Genomic DNA, 13,900 nt, shown 5'->3' on the forward strand with positions numbered 1-13,900 from the left:
TTTTCTTAAATCTAGAGTCTAGACTTTAGATAATTTAGGCATAAGATTGTTAGGCGCCAGATTAGTAGTGTCAAATTTAACTAGAAATGGGGACACCAAACTGTACACAATGATCTTTTTGAAGCCTTAGAAAAATCACATATTAACATTATCCATGTTCTATTGTAATTTTATTTATTTTGTTAAATATTCTCCAATTATATTTTAATCTGACTGCATTGGACAGTTTATTTGTCACCTCTACTCTAGATAATCAACAAAATAATAAATCAAGCCCTGATTTATGGTATTTGGGGATTCTGAAGTGTCAGTACTTACCTGAAAATTTAATGAGCCAGTTTGAGCTGACTCTAGCAGCTCTTGTATGCATGTGAGGACAATGAAAAGAATGGAAGTAGAAAGGAGAGAGAGAGAGAGAGAGAGAGAGAGAGAGAGAGAGAGAGAGAGAGAGAGAGAGAGAGAGAGAGAGAGCTAGAAAAGAAAACAATGTCGTGAAAGAATGTTACCTTTGGAGTAAGAGGACTTGGATTCAATTATCCTACTAATTACCAGCTTAGTGTTGGGCAAATTACTTTGCATTTTTTAGACTTCAGTTCCTATCCCTGTAAAATGAGTTGGACTTGATTAGATCTGAGGCTCTTAACCTTAGTGAACTTGTTCTTTTAATCGTCTAAAAACTGCATTTCAATTTAATTGGTTCCTTTGTACTTCTAGGCATTTTATTTGGTGCATTTAAAAACTTTGTTCTGATTGGAGGGGGAAGAGGGAGTCAAAATGGTGCAGTGAAAGCCAGCATTTTTGTCTAGCTCTCCTAATGCAACCTTTCTGCAGCAACCCAAAAAGGTGCCAGACATAATTCTGATTAGGAAAGCCAAGAAAAAAACCATAGTAAGTCATTTTTTGCAGCCCAGAAACAGAGAGGTATGTAGACATTGAGGTGGGGGCTTGTTAGAAGTGCAGAGGAACAGCAGCAACAGCAGCAGCAACATAGAAGAGCAGATGGAACAGCAGCAGTCTGCCTCAACAGCAGCTAAGCACCCAGCCATGGTAAGGGTATTAAACACTTAGGAAGAAAGAACTCCCAGGGGATCCTGTACTAGCCCTGGGAACAGGAATAGATACCATTTGGCAGTTCTGTCCCCTATTACTCAGATCCTGGTCATAAGTCCCGGGTAGAGAGGAATAGTTGCAATCCTGAGGGAGAAGGGCCTCTCTACCCAAGTAAACAGCAAAGAACTTGTTCCAGAGGCAGAGTCGTGGGGCTCTAACCCTAAGGGACAAATTGGAGTGTGGGATGGGGAAGACTCAGTTCTAACTTTTGGTTTTGTACTTGAGGTCTCAGTGAAACAACCCAGGGCAGAAGACCAGAGCCAAGGGGAAGCTAGCAGAACCTGAACATATAGAACCTCCCAGCAGGCTAACAATAACTAAATCTAGCAGCAGTCTATATAAACTCAATCACACACAAGCTAATAGGCCCAAAATGAGACAGGAATTTGTAGAGCACAACCAAGAAGGCAGTGAGCAGACCTCTCTTAGGTAAAAGCAGTTTGAGAAACACTGAAAACTTACAAGGCCCCAGAGTGAGCAAAGAAAAATAAAAGAGTGATATAAAAGACCAGACTGTCTTAGAGTCAAACATTCTTCCCAGAAGTAAGTAGAATCCAATACTAATATATAGTCCCAAGTCAAGAAGTGGGCTGGAAAAATGAACAACAAAAAAGAAAGGGAACCTGACCATAAAATCTATCACAGTGACAAGGAAGCTCAAGACACAAACACAGATAAAGAAGATGATTTGAAAACATTTATAAGCAAAACTTCAAAGGAAAATACAGATTGGACACAAGCCCAACAGGAAGTCCTAGAACTTAAATATTTTTTTAAAAGAAAAAAAGATTTTAAAAAATGAAATAAATGATAGAGGCTAAGTTGGAAAAAGAAATGAGAGCTATGCAAGAAAGTTATGAAAAGAGCTTGGTTAAACAGGTACAAAAGATACTGAAGAAACTTATTTGTGAAAATCAGAATTGTCAAATAGCAAAAGAAGTACAAAAATTTACTGAACAAAAAACTTTAATCTAAGAAAGAATCCTTAAGTATTAACAGATTGCCAAAGGAGTCCTTGACACAAAAAAGATAAGAACCCCTGGTCTAATATTTGATAAATCTTTTACTATCATATTGTGAGTTTATGTATTATTTATTCCCCATCCAGTCAGGCTCCACATCACAGAATAATAAAGCTGCAAGGATTCTTTAGAACTGAGGTGTCAAAACTCTGCCATGGGCTACATGGTTCTCCCCCTGCCAACACTCTCAAGTGCTTCCCTAGCCAGATTAAAATGCAATTAGGAAATATTCCCTAGCCAAATTAAAATGCAATTAGGGAAAAAATACAATAAAACATAGATAATTCAATATTTTCAAACTAAGTCAATATGTAGTCTTCAGGGATCTTTATGTATGATTTAGCGACCCCCAGTGTTTATTTATTTATTTTTTTAACTTTGACTCATTGCCTCTGAAATTAGCTGGTCCAGTTTCAGACCAATAGGAATTATTTGTCCAAGATTATATAGTGATTGCATTCAAGTGGCAGAGTCAGGCTTCAAACTAAGGTCTTCTTCTCACATATTCTAACACAAAGTACATGGGTCTTTTTATTACATATCTTACTGCTTAGTGTATAGCTCCAGGACCATTTGACACTAGATTTGTACGTCCTTGGATTCTTGATTTGAAATTTGAGTGGGGGGTGTGTGTGTCTGTATGTGTGTGTATACAAACGTGTGAATATATAACATGTACATATGTATATATACACACACATATATATGTGTGTGTGTATATGAAAAGGATAGGGAATGGACCTGTGAATTTGTGGTAAATATAGGTATAAATATGGGCACATATATAGCTATAGATATGGTCATATTGTTCGTGTGCATGTATATATGTATATTTACACACACACACATAGGAATCTAGGTGGTTCAATGTAATCATATGTGTATGGGTACACGCAGACACACATGTACACATACATGCACTATATGCATGCACATATGCACCCAACGTGTGTATACATTATATCCTTACATGCATGTATATGTGTGTGCTTATTTTAATGTATTTGTACCTGTGTCTATGCCTTTATCTATTTAGAGCTTGAAGCCCTCCCAGGTCAGCTGTGACCCACTCTGAGCAGCTTCTGGGTTCATTGCCAGCCTTTGTATCTAGACCTAACCAGAGGGAATTTATTTCATTTTCAGTAGCTCCTGCTGCTTTACATTTTGTGTCTTTTTGGTCTTCCTTTGATGTGGGCACTTAAGCCCAAGGGCATTTCTACAGAGGAAAAGCAGTTGCTGGGCTTGGGAAAGAGAAATAAAGAAAATGCCAAGATTTAAAATGGGAATTTGGTGCCAGCTCCAGACCCACCCTCTATCTTTCCTTATAGGCAGTCTTGATATCTTCATTGCTCTCCAATCTGAGGCTTGATGAGGACCCCAGGGACTACCTGAGGGCTAAGCATCTCTCCCCAGAACTCACCGAGTTTCATCTGCGTAGCTGGCTGGGGCCAGAATACATTAGAGATTGGAGCCTCCAAGCCCGGGCTGCCATAATTGATGCAGCAATGCCTTTCTTCCTCCCTTTTATTTTAGTAAAAAGATGATGGAAGTTATTAAACCGTGCACACACCTTTTGACCCAATAATACCACAACTAAGCCTACCACTCCCCAGAGAGATCAAAGAAATAGGAAAGGGCCCTAATCTACAGAACTATTTATAGCAACTGCTTTATGATGGCAAGAGAGACCAACTGGGGAATTGTTGAACAAAGCATGGCATATGAATGATATGGAATATAACAGGAGCATAAGAAATGATGAAAGGACTAATTTTTTAGAGACGTGGAAAATTTGCACGAACTGTTGCAGAGTGAAGAGAGCAGAACCAGGAGAACAATTTCTACAACAAAGATGTTTTTTTAAAATGAATAACTTCAAGAGACTTAAAAACTCCGATCAGTAGAATGACCAACCTTAATTCTAGGGGATTAAAGATAAAGGCTGTTACTCGCTTCCTAACAGAGAGGAGACAGATTAAATTTGCAGAACAAGTAACATATTTTTTACATGACCAGTGTGAGAAATCGAGGCAGCTAGGTAGCAAGATGGATAAAGTGCCAAATCTGAAGTCAGAAGATTCATCTCCCTAAGTACACATCTAGTCTCAGATACTTACTAGCTGTATAACTCTGAGCAAGTTACATCAACCTGCCTGCCTCAGTTTCTTCATCTGTAAAATGAGCTGGAGTAGGAAGTGGCAAACCATTCTAGTATTTTTGCCAAGGAAACCTCAAATGGGATCTCAAAGAGTCAGACACGACTGAAACAACTAAACAAAAATAAATATTTTATACAAGCAAAATTGGGAATTTATCATTATTTTTATAACTTCATGCTAGCATATGTTACATAGTAGAAATAATGTATAAAATGAGGGAAATTATTGCAATGCTTTATGCATTATTACTAGATCATAGATTTAGAGATGGAAACCCAAATTCCTCATCTTACACTTAAGGAAACCATGGCCTGGATAGTTTAGAGATGTGAAATTCTATTCTAGATTTGGATTCCAGCTTGGTTTAAATCAGCTAAGTGATTCAGGCAGCTTCTTTCATCCATATCTAGCTGGCATGATTATTGTTATAATTATTAGCAATGATAACCACACTTATCTAGCATTTTATGGTCACAGAAGACCTTATACCCATTGCCTCTTTGGTCCATACAACATCTTTGTGATGTAGGCAATGTGAATATTATTATCCTTATTTTACAAATGAGGAATCTGACTCTCAAAGAGTTTAGTGACTTGCCCAGGAACACACAGCTAATTACTTGGGGAGACTCAGGTCTCAACCACCAGTCCAGTGAACAGGCTCTTTAAGCCCACAATATTTACTCTTCCTCACACACCCCATCCCTATGTTATGGTACCTGAAATTTCAATGTGTTCTAAAAACATTGTAAAGATATAAAGGACTCAGGAATGTACAAAGTAAACTAATTTACACGGGCAGTCCTTGAGTGGATCTGTGCTTTTAGATGCAGAAATGAGCTTTTTGTTTCCTATCCTAAAGCACAAGATCTCTCCCTCATCTCCCCAGTTGTTTGAGGATGACTAAATTAACAGATTTCTTGGTCCTTCTCATTGCATTTTCCTCCTTAACATATTTGCCCTCCCTTATCATACAACCCGTGTTCAAAAATGGCAGAAAACTCAATGCTTGCAGTTACCTTTAACCCACTTCTTGTTTTGGGTTAATTTATATCAGTTTTTTTTAATCAGTTATTGGTTTTATCAGTTCAGTGGCTTAAGATCGTGTTTTTCTACAACTAATTTCGTCAGCTGATGTGACCTTTTTCTAAGTACTTGTCCCTACGTGGAAATATAACTTTAAGGGTTGCTCATACAATGTTAGAAATTAATCCCTTTATATTTAAACATTGTTCTCTCAAAAAAACTAAAACTAAAACAAACATGTATGGGACAATGATCCTCCAAATTAAAATCAGAAACTCTCAATGTCAAAAAAAAAAAAAAGGCAACAAGGGTTTATTACGATCTCATGAGAAAAGACAACTCCCAACACACAAGGTGTTACTAGAGAAGTGCAAAGAATAAGCTGCAAAACACAAGATTAAGTAGACCCTGAATGCAGACGCCTACCCCTCTCCCTTTCTGCCTTGCACTGTCACTCTCTTCCTCTCCCCTTCCCCCTCCCCACCTTTTCTCCCATTGTCTGGGGGAATCTGGTCTTACATTCTAAACATCAAAATATATCCCAGAAACAAAAGAATATTAGTAAATAAAAACTCTTAAATTTTCCCTAGACAACAGCTATATAAACAGATAATGTTGGATGAAAGAATTCTGTTACCTGAATTCCCAAAGCCATCATCACCTTTAAAAGAAATACTTAAAAGCTAATTACAAGGTGATGAGAAACAGGAGGGGAATGTTCATCAAGTCAATTGAACACCTGCAACTTTTTAGCTATAGCTCAATTTATTATTGCAAAATCTCAGAACCATATTCCCATGAGAGGTCTTCACTCAGTTTATCCTGTACAAATATATACTTTGCCGAACTTTTTTATTCTTTGTTATAAAGGACAGCTATGTGGGACAGTGGATAGAGTGTTGGACTTGGAGTTAAGAAGATCTGAGTTAAAATCAAACTCAAATTCAAAATTGTCAAAACTTCCTCAAACTCTCCTTAACAGGTTGACTCCCCCCCCCCCACCATAAGTCAATGCTCTATGCCTTAGTTTTCTTATCATGAAGATAATAATAGCCTCTACCTCTCAGGGTTGTTGTGAGGATACAAAAAATCAACATATATAAAACACTAGGCAAATCTCAAAGTATTATATAAACTTCTGTGGTTATCATTAACATCAAAGGATGACTTGAATGGGAAAGGAATATGGAACTGAAAATGATAAAGGCACAGAAGATACAATATGATTTAAAAAAAAAAAACTTTTACATGGAAATATTTACTTCAAAAGGCATAATCACAAATATGCAATTAAATAAATTTGCAATATGTTTTGGTAGCACATATATTAAGAGAAAATAAGTATTGCTTCTGTGCAAGGTTGATACGCAAATTCATGAAATATTCAGTATTTTTGTTTATATATTTTTATATATTTCTATTTTGTATATTATATATATTATATATCTTTGATGTTTATATGTTATATATTTTATATTATATTTTCAATAGATATTTTATTAATTTATATTCATTATTTACATATTTGTATGTATAAATATTCGATATTTATATATTTTATAGAGTTACTCTATTTTTACATTGTATATATTTATAGCTCCTATAAATATTTCATTTATCTACTTTATTCAAATATTTTATATACACCTATATTTTGTTGATATATTTATATTACATATTAATGTATTTTTGTATATATTGTATATATTACATACATACACATATATAGAATATAGTCAATACATACATAATATGTATATATACATATATATTGTATAAATGTTTGTCCTAATGTAAACATTTAACACCTCAAGAGCCAAGACAATCAAGAAACATGAGTAGCCTCTATCTTTGTGAGAAGTGGTTATCCAGCCCTCCCTTAAACATCTCCAATGAAAGGCAACACACCAGATCCTGGGGCCACAGATTCCATATCTAGACAGTTTTCATTGTTAGAAGCTTTTCCATTTTTGGAGACAAAATCATCCTCCTCCTTGTCATGTCCATCCATTTGTGCTTCCACTACTGTCTGAGGATAAGAAAATATATCTTATCCTTCTTCCCCACAATAATTCTCTCACTGTGTGGTAGAAACAACACTAGAGATAGTCAGAAGTCCTAGGGATGAATCCCAGCTCTGCCCCTTATTGCTTGAATGACTTCGGACAAGTCACATTCTCTCTAGGCTGTTTCCTCATCTGTCTGATAGGAGGTGGGGAGGAGGATCTCAAAATTCCCCTCCAATCCTACTCTGGCCCATAGCAATCACTATATAAACTCTCTGCTCCATTCCTCAGCTTCTCTCTCCTCTCCCTTGATGAGGTAAAACAGAGACCATTTGCTCTAAGGGTGTGTATCCTTTTCCTTCTTTTGAGTGACTCATTTGCACACTAAATTAGAGCAATGACCATTGAATAATTAATAACAATAATAGCTAGCACTTATATAGCACTTTAAGGTTTGCAAAAGCACTTGACTTACCTCATTTGGTCTTCACAAAAACCTGTAACATAGGAGGTATTGTTATCGTCATTTTACTGATGAGGAAACTGAGGCAGACAGTTTAAGTGACTTGTCTACAGTTAATATCTGAGACAGGGTTTGAATTCAGACCTTCTATATTCCTGAATTCTAACCTCTGCACTATCCAATTCCATTAAATGAAGGCAATTGATCATTGGATAAAAGCAATTGATAATAAGTTAAAGGAATCAGTCAACCCTCTCCCCCCACCCAAGCCTAGAAAAAGCAAGCAGGTCCCACTCTAAAACTAGCTGAGATCAATTTTGTTGAGGCAAAGTTTCATTCCTCCCCTTTTTATACTCAGAATATCATAAAATCATAAACTGAAATTTGGAAGGGGTCTACAGATAGGTAACCAAGTCCAACTTCCTCATTTTATGAATAAGGAAACTGAGGCCCCAAGTGATTTTTTTTTAGGTTCATACAGCTAATAAATGATTAAGGTGGGAGACAAATCTAGGTCTTCCTAATTCTGGCTGTCTTGTCCAATTAGCTCCCATTATTAATTTCTAGAAACTTCCCCATTCACTTTCCTTGCCCTCCCTACATCTCCTCACTGCACCTACAGGTATAATTGTTCAGGTAACTCTCCTGGAACATTTAAAATCATCCTTCTGATAGAGCCATTTTTTCTTCCCTTTGATCTCCGTATCTCAGCTCCCAAGTTATCTGTCCTCTCAAACTTAGATAACTATCAGAACATTGTCCAATAATATCTTTTAATAGTTTTAAACTTTTAAAAAGTTTTTAACACCTTTAAAAACTACCAATCCATTTTTCTTCTCATTGATATGAAAGCAACACTTGGACCTATTTGTGGTTAGAATTAGATAAAGAATGGTTTGACTTTTTTTCTTTTTGTTTTCATGTTTTAAAATATTTTTACACTATTTCCCAATAAGCTTCTTCTCTTATAATAAGTTACCTACTAATCAATGAAAAATAATTACACAGAGCAAACCAAATGATTCTGACTGCCTATGTAAGACTCCACAATCATAATTTTGCACTTTTCTTCCAAAAGGAGGAAAATATATTTCATCCCTGGCTCTCTGGAATCAATAGCAAACATTGCCTGTAATCTAAATTCTGGTATTTTTTATTGTTGTTTTCGTTCATCTGCAGTATCATAGTCATTGGGAATATTGTTCTGCCACTGCTTTCTTTGTTCTTTTTCAGTATATGCAGGTCTTCCTTTGCCCTCATGCCATCCCACAGATGGCACAGAGCACTAAAAAAGAGTGCTAGACTGGGAGTCAGAGGAACTGGTTTCAAATTCTAGCTCTACTATTTGTTATCTGGATGACTTACCTTTCTCTGAGCTGCAGTTTCTTCAACTATAAAGTAGAAGGATTGAATCGAGTGACCTTCAATTTCCCATCCAGCTCTTAATCTAAGAACTTGTGATCATTTCTTATGGCACAGCAGTATTTTATTACATTCATAATGTAAAAGGCAACATATTTTAGTGGATAGGGAGTTAGCCTCTGGAGCCAGGAAGACCATCCTTTAATTCCTGCCTTTGACACTTCCTGGCTATGGGATCTGGAACCAGTCACTCAATCTCTCATTGCTGCAGGAAGCTCTCAAAAATTATAAGTTTCAGGAAGGTGCTAACTACTTTAATAAAGTGGAACTTCTCAAACTTTTTGGTCTCAGGACTTCTTTAGACTCTTAAAAATTAAAGAGCTTTTGTTTATATGATCTATCAATCGACATTTATTGGATTTTAGTTTCCTCATCTGATACATTTTTATCATTTAACTATTTATTATCAATAAATTTTAAATATATTTATTTATTCATTAAAATAATAAATCAAATATTTGTAGTTTTGAGGTTTTCTTAACAAAAATACTGAAGTGATTTGCCCTTTTCTCATTTTACAGATGAGAAACTGAAGCAAATAGGATTTAAGTGACTTGCCTTGCATCACACAGCTAATAAGCATCTTCATTTTTTACAGCGCAATAGTATTCCATTACATTCACATGCTCGTTGTTGTTTGGTCCTCTCTGACTCATTGTGAACCTATTTGGGATTTTCTTGGCAAAGATACTAGAATGGTTTGCCATTTACTGCTCCAGCTCAGTTTGTCAATGAGGAACTGAAGCAAAATTAAGTGACCTGGCCGGCATCACACAACTAGTAAATGTGTGAGGCTGACTTTAAACTCAGATTTTCCTGATTCCATGTCTGGTACTCTATCCTCTGCACCCCTAACTGCTTCCTAGCCTAAACTTATATTATACAATTTCTCAATCACCTATTTTGTTTCTGGTTGTATTTGTTTTATTTATTTTTTCTTTTCTTTTCTGTCACAAAACTCAATGTAGTCTCTTTTCCAACAACCTCTTGATTTTAAGAAGTCATTTGAATGTAGTTCTTGCTAATTATATTATGAAAATTATATTTAATAATTTTAATAAATTATTTAATTTAATAATACTTTTAATAAAAATTATATTACTAAAAATTATGCATCCTTGGGAGTCAGTCGTATGTGGTAGGAAGAGAGTAGTGCTCAGGGAGTAGCATTTGGGAAAGGTGAGAAGCAACAAAGACATTTAAAAAAAACCTTCCTTCTCTCAAGAAGCTCAGGCTTATGGAAGGAAGATTGTATGCACATCAATAAGTATATGCAAAATAAACATGGGATCATTTGGGGAAAGAGGGAATTAGCGTATGGGGGTATTAGGAAGTTTCAGGTAAAAGATGGTGCTCAAGCTCAGTTTCTGAGAAGAATTCTGTGAATTAGAGATGAGGAAGAAATACATTCCAAACATGGGGGGACAATTAATAAAAATTTCAGAATCAGAAAAAGGAGATGAAATGCTATGTGAAGAACAGCCAGAAAGTCAGTTTAACTATATAATAGAGGCTTCCAGGGAGTGGGACCCAAAGCAAGGGAGCAAGAACATTGGTGCTGTGAATAGAAGCTAGGAAGGAAATATCCCCTTCTAAATACTGAGACTCTGGGAAAAAATCTCAGTCACTCTGCCTTAGTTAACAGCTCTATTGTGATCCTGAAGTCCTCTATGTAAAGCATATAACTTAATCTTCTAAATAATCTTGGAAGTTGGGAATTTCAAATATTATTATTCCCTGTTTTACAGATAAAGATCAGAGAGTTCTAATAATTTACCTAAGGTTACACAGCTAACTATTTAGGAACTGACCTAGATCCTCTAACTGTAATGGTGTGCTGATAAATAAGTTTAACAACTGGCTGTTGAAAAAAAAATAGGACTACTAACACACTTTAAAGTTGAATCTACATTCATAATACTTCCTACTGCATTTTTTAAGTCTGGACAATGCATAAAAAGCAATAAATGAAGCACATTTCATCACAGAAGAGATTTTCTCTTTCTAACTCAATTTATTTCCAAAATCTTTTTTTTTTTTTTTTTTTTTTGCTTAGCCCTTTGCTGTTAGTCTTGGCTCTCTCTTGGAAAAGCTGAAATTTGAACTGCTCCCAGGTATCCTAGTTAAAATTCATTGGAGAACTAGCATGAAGAGTACCAACAAAAGTTTGACTGTTGATTGCATTGCTCCGGTCACGGGTAGTAGACACGTAGGTTCCCAGTACTCATAATTTCCAAGATCACAGTGAAATTAAAATTTGTGGTAGGTTGAAGGGAAAATGTTTCCATTCACAAGGAATTCACAAACATTATTAACACCCTGTGATCTGGCAGAGTTAATCCAGGTGGTAAACTGCCAGATGTGGAGAATATAAATGTGGACTTGCAATTTCTGTTTTCTTGAGGTGAGGAACTCCATTCAATGGAAAGAATGTTGCCCTTGGGAATCAGACATGCATTGGAGACAGAGAGTATAAGCTCTCAAGAACCAACTGTTAAATTTTGAGTATGATTCTTGATATCTCAGAAATTAGCAAGTCTTATAACTTAAGGCTTGATTTATTTTATTTTTGTTCATTGTCTATATGTAAGAAAGTGCTAGGAACAATATTATTAATGCAGATTAAACTTAAAAGTGTGTCAGTACTTTTTTTTTGAGACCTAGTTTTTTATTAGTACATCTTTAGAATCAGAGCACCTACGTGAGAGCTTTGTTCTGTTTTTTAATAGTTGTGTGACTTTGGAGAAACTGTTGAAATTCTGATCTTTATCTGCAAAATGGGAATAATAATATTTGTAATTCCCCACCTAATAGGGTTATTGAGAAGATTAAATGATATAGTATATGTAGGGGACTGACTGTAGATTCATGGGATTTAGAACTATAAGAATATAAAGAGTCTTTCTACTGTAACTACAATATTTTTCAAATAAAAAAACTGAAATGCAAAAAGATTGTGACATGCCAAAGATAACAAAGCTAGTAGGTGGTGCAATCCTACCTACCCACACACAGGAGAGTGGGTGAATCTTGGAATTAGAAGACCTGAATTCAAATGATAGTTCAGACTCTTAGTAATTGTGTGACCCTGGGCAAGTCTTTAATTTCTCTCAAAGATAAGTGCAGCATACTCATTAGAGTTAGAAGACCTCACTGAGCACCCAGTTCAGTCCCTACATTTTGTAGATGAAAAATCAGAGTGTCAGAGAAGAAGAAAGTGAACAGTGACTAGTGTCACACAATTGATTAGTGATATGGCTTAAATAAGAATTCAGTTCCCTTATTTATAAAATGAGGAGAATAATAGTACCTATTTCACAAAATTGTTGGGATCAAATCAGATCACTTATGTATGGTGCTTTGCAAACTTTAAGGCACTATATAAAGGCTAGCTATTACTTTTTGTTAATTAAAGAAAGACTCCCAGATTTAGAGATTCAGATTCTGGAGTTAGAAGAATTGAGTCTGAATCTCAGATCTGACACCATCTGAGTGACAGTCATTTAACTTTCTGGGCTTCAGTTACTTCATATGTAAAATTCAGGGATTGAACTAGACAGCTTTTATGATCCCTTCTACCTCTTAATCTATTATCCTGTGATACTGAGTATGAGCACTGAGTTTCAAAACCAAAGTCTATGATTCCATATCCATGCCTTTTTCTGCAAAGCTTTGAAAACTTTGAAGCACTATAAAAGTGTAAATTATTGTTGCTTTTGCTGCTGTTACAATGATATTAAACATTAGAGAAAATGAAAAGCTTTCCCTACCAGCCTCTTTCTGCCATTCTGACTGCTTCCTTCTGTGCTAGCCCATGTTGGAACTGTAATCCATCTCAAAATTCAAGAGAAGGCCAATAACAAGTAATTAAGCATACAGTTTCCAGGATAGCAGAGCATAGATCAATAGTGCAATCCATAAGCATTTATTAAACACCAAGAATGGAGCTTAATTCTAGAGATGCAAATACAAAATTAATATAGTCTCTGAGATCAAAGAGCTTACATTTTAATAAGGGAAACAATACACACACACGTTGGATATGCAGAAAACTATGTAATACATATACAGTAGGTACATACATGTATATATACTTGTATATGGCTACTTGTACATGTGTATCTATATGAATAGATGTACATATATGTAAATAAGTAGTAAATAAATACAAGGGAGTTGAGTACAAAGTAATTTGGGAGGGAGGGCACTAGCATTTGAGGAGACTACAAAGGTTTTGTTTAGGAGATAATGCTTAACTTGTTTCTTGAAGAGAGTAAGATACTCTGAGAAAAGAAAGGTGAGGAAAGAATAAACTCCATTCATGGAGGAGAGTGTGATATGGAATGCTGGAGAGAAGAATAGTAAGAGGACTGTTTTAGATGGATCTCAAGCACAAGAAGGGGAGGAGTGTCTAATAAAGCTGGAAAGATATACTAGAGCTAATTTGCAATTAGCTTTAAAAGCCAAACAAAAGGGTTGAAGGTATGCTAGATCCAGTTGAAATCATTTCAGAAAATGTTATAATAATATTTTTATTTATATATATATATACATATATATATAATTAGTATAGATTAAACTTAAAAGTACATTATGAATATGCTTCCTTCCCCCCTTCCCCGGAGAGCTGGGTGTTAATCATTTATGAATACATCTCTTAGAGGAGTTTCTGTTTTAACCTAGAAACAATAG

This window comes from Antechinus flavipes, chromosome 2, assembly GCF_016432865.1.
Source record: "Antechinus flavipes isolate AdamAnt ecotype Samford, QLD, Australia chromosome 2, AdamAnt_v2, whole genome shotgun sequence".
NCBI lineage: Eukaryota > Metazoa > Chordata > Mammalia > Dasyuromorphia > Dasyuridae > Antechinus > Antechinus flavipes.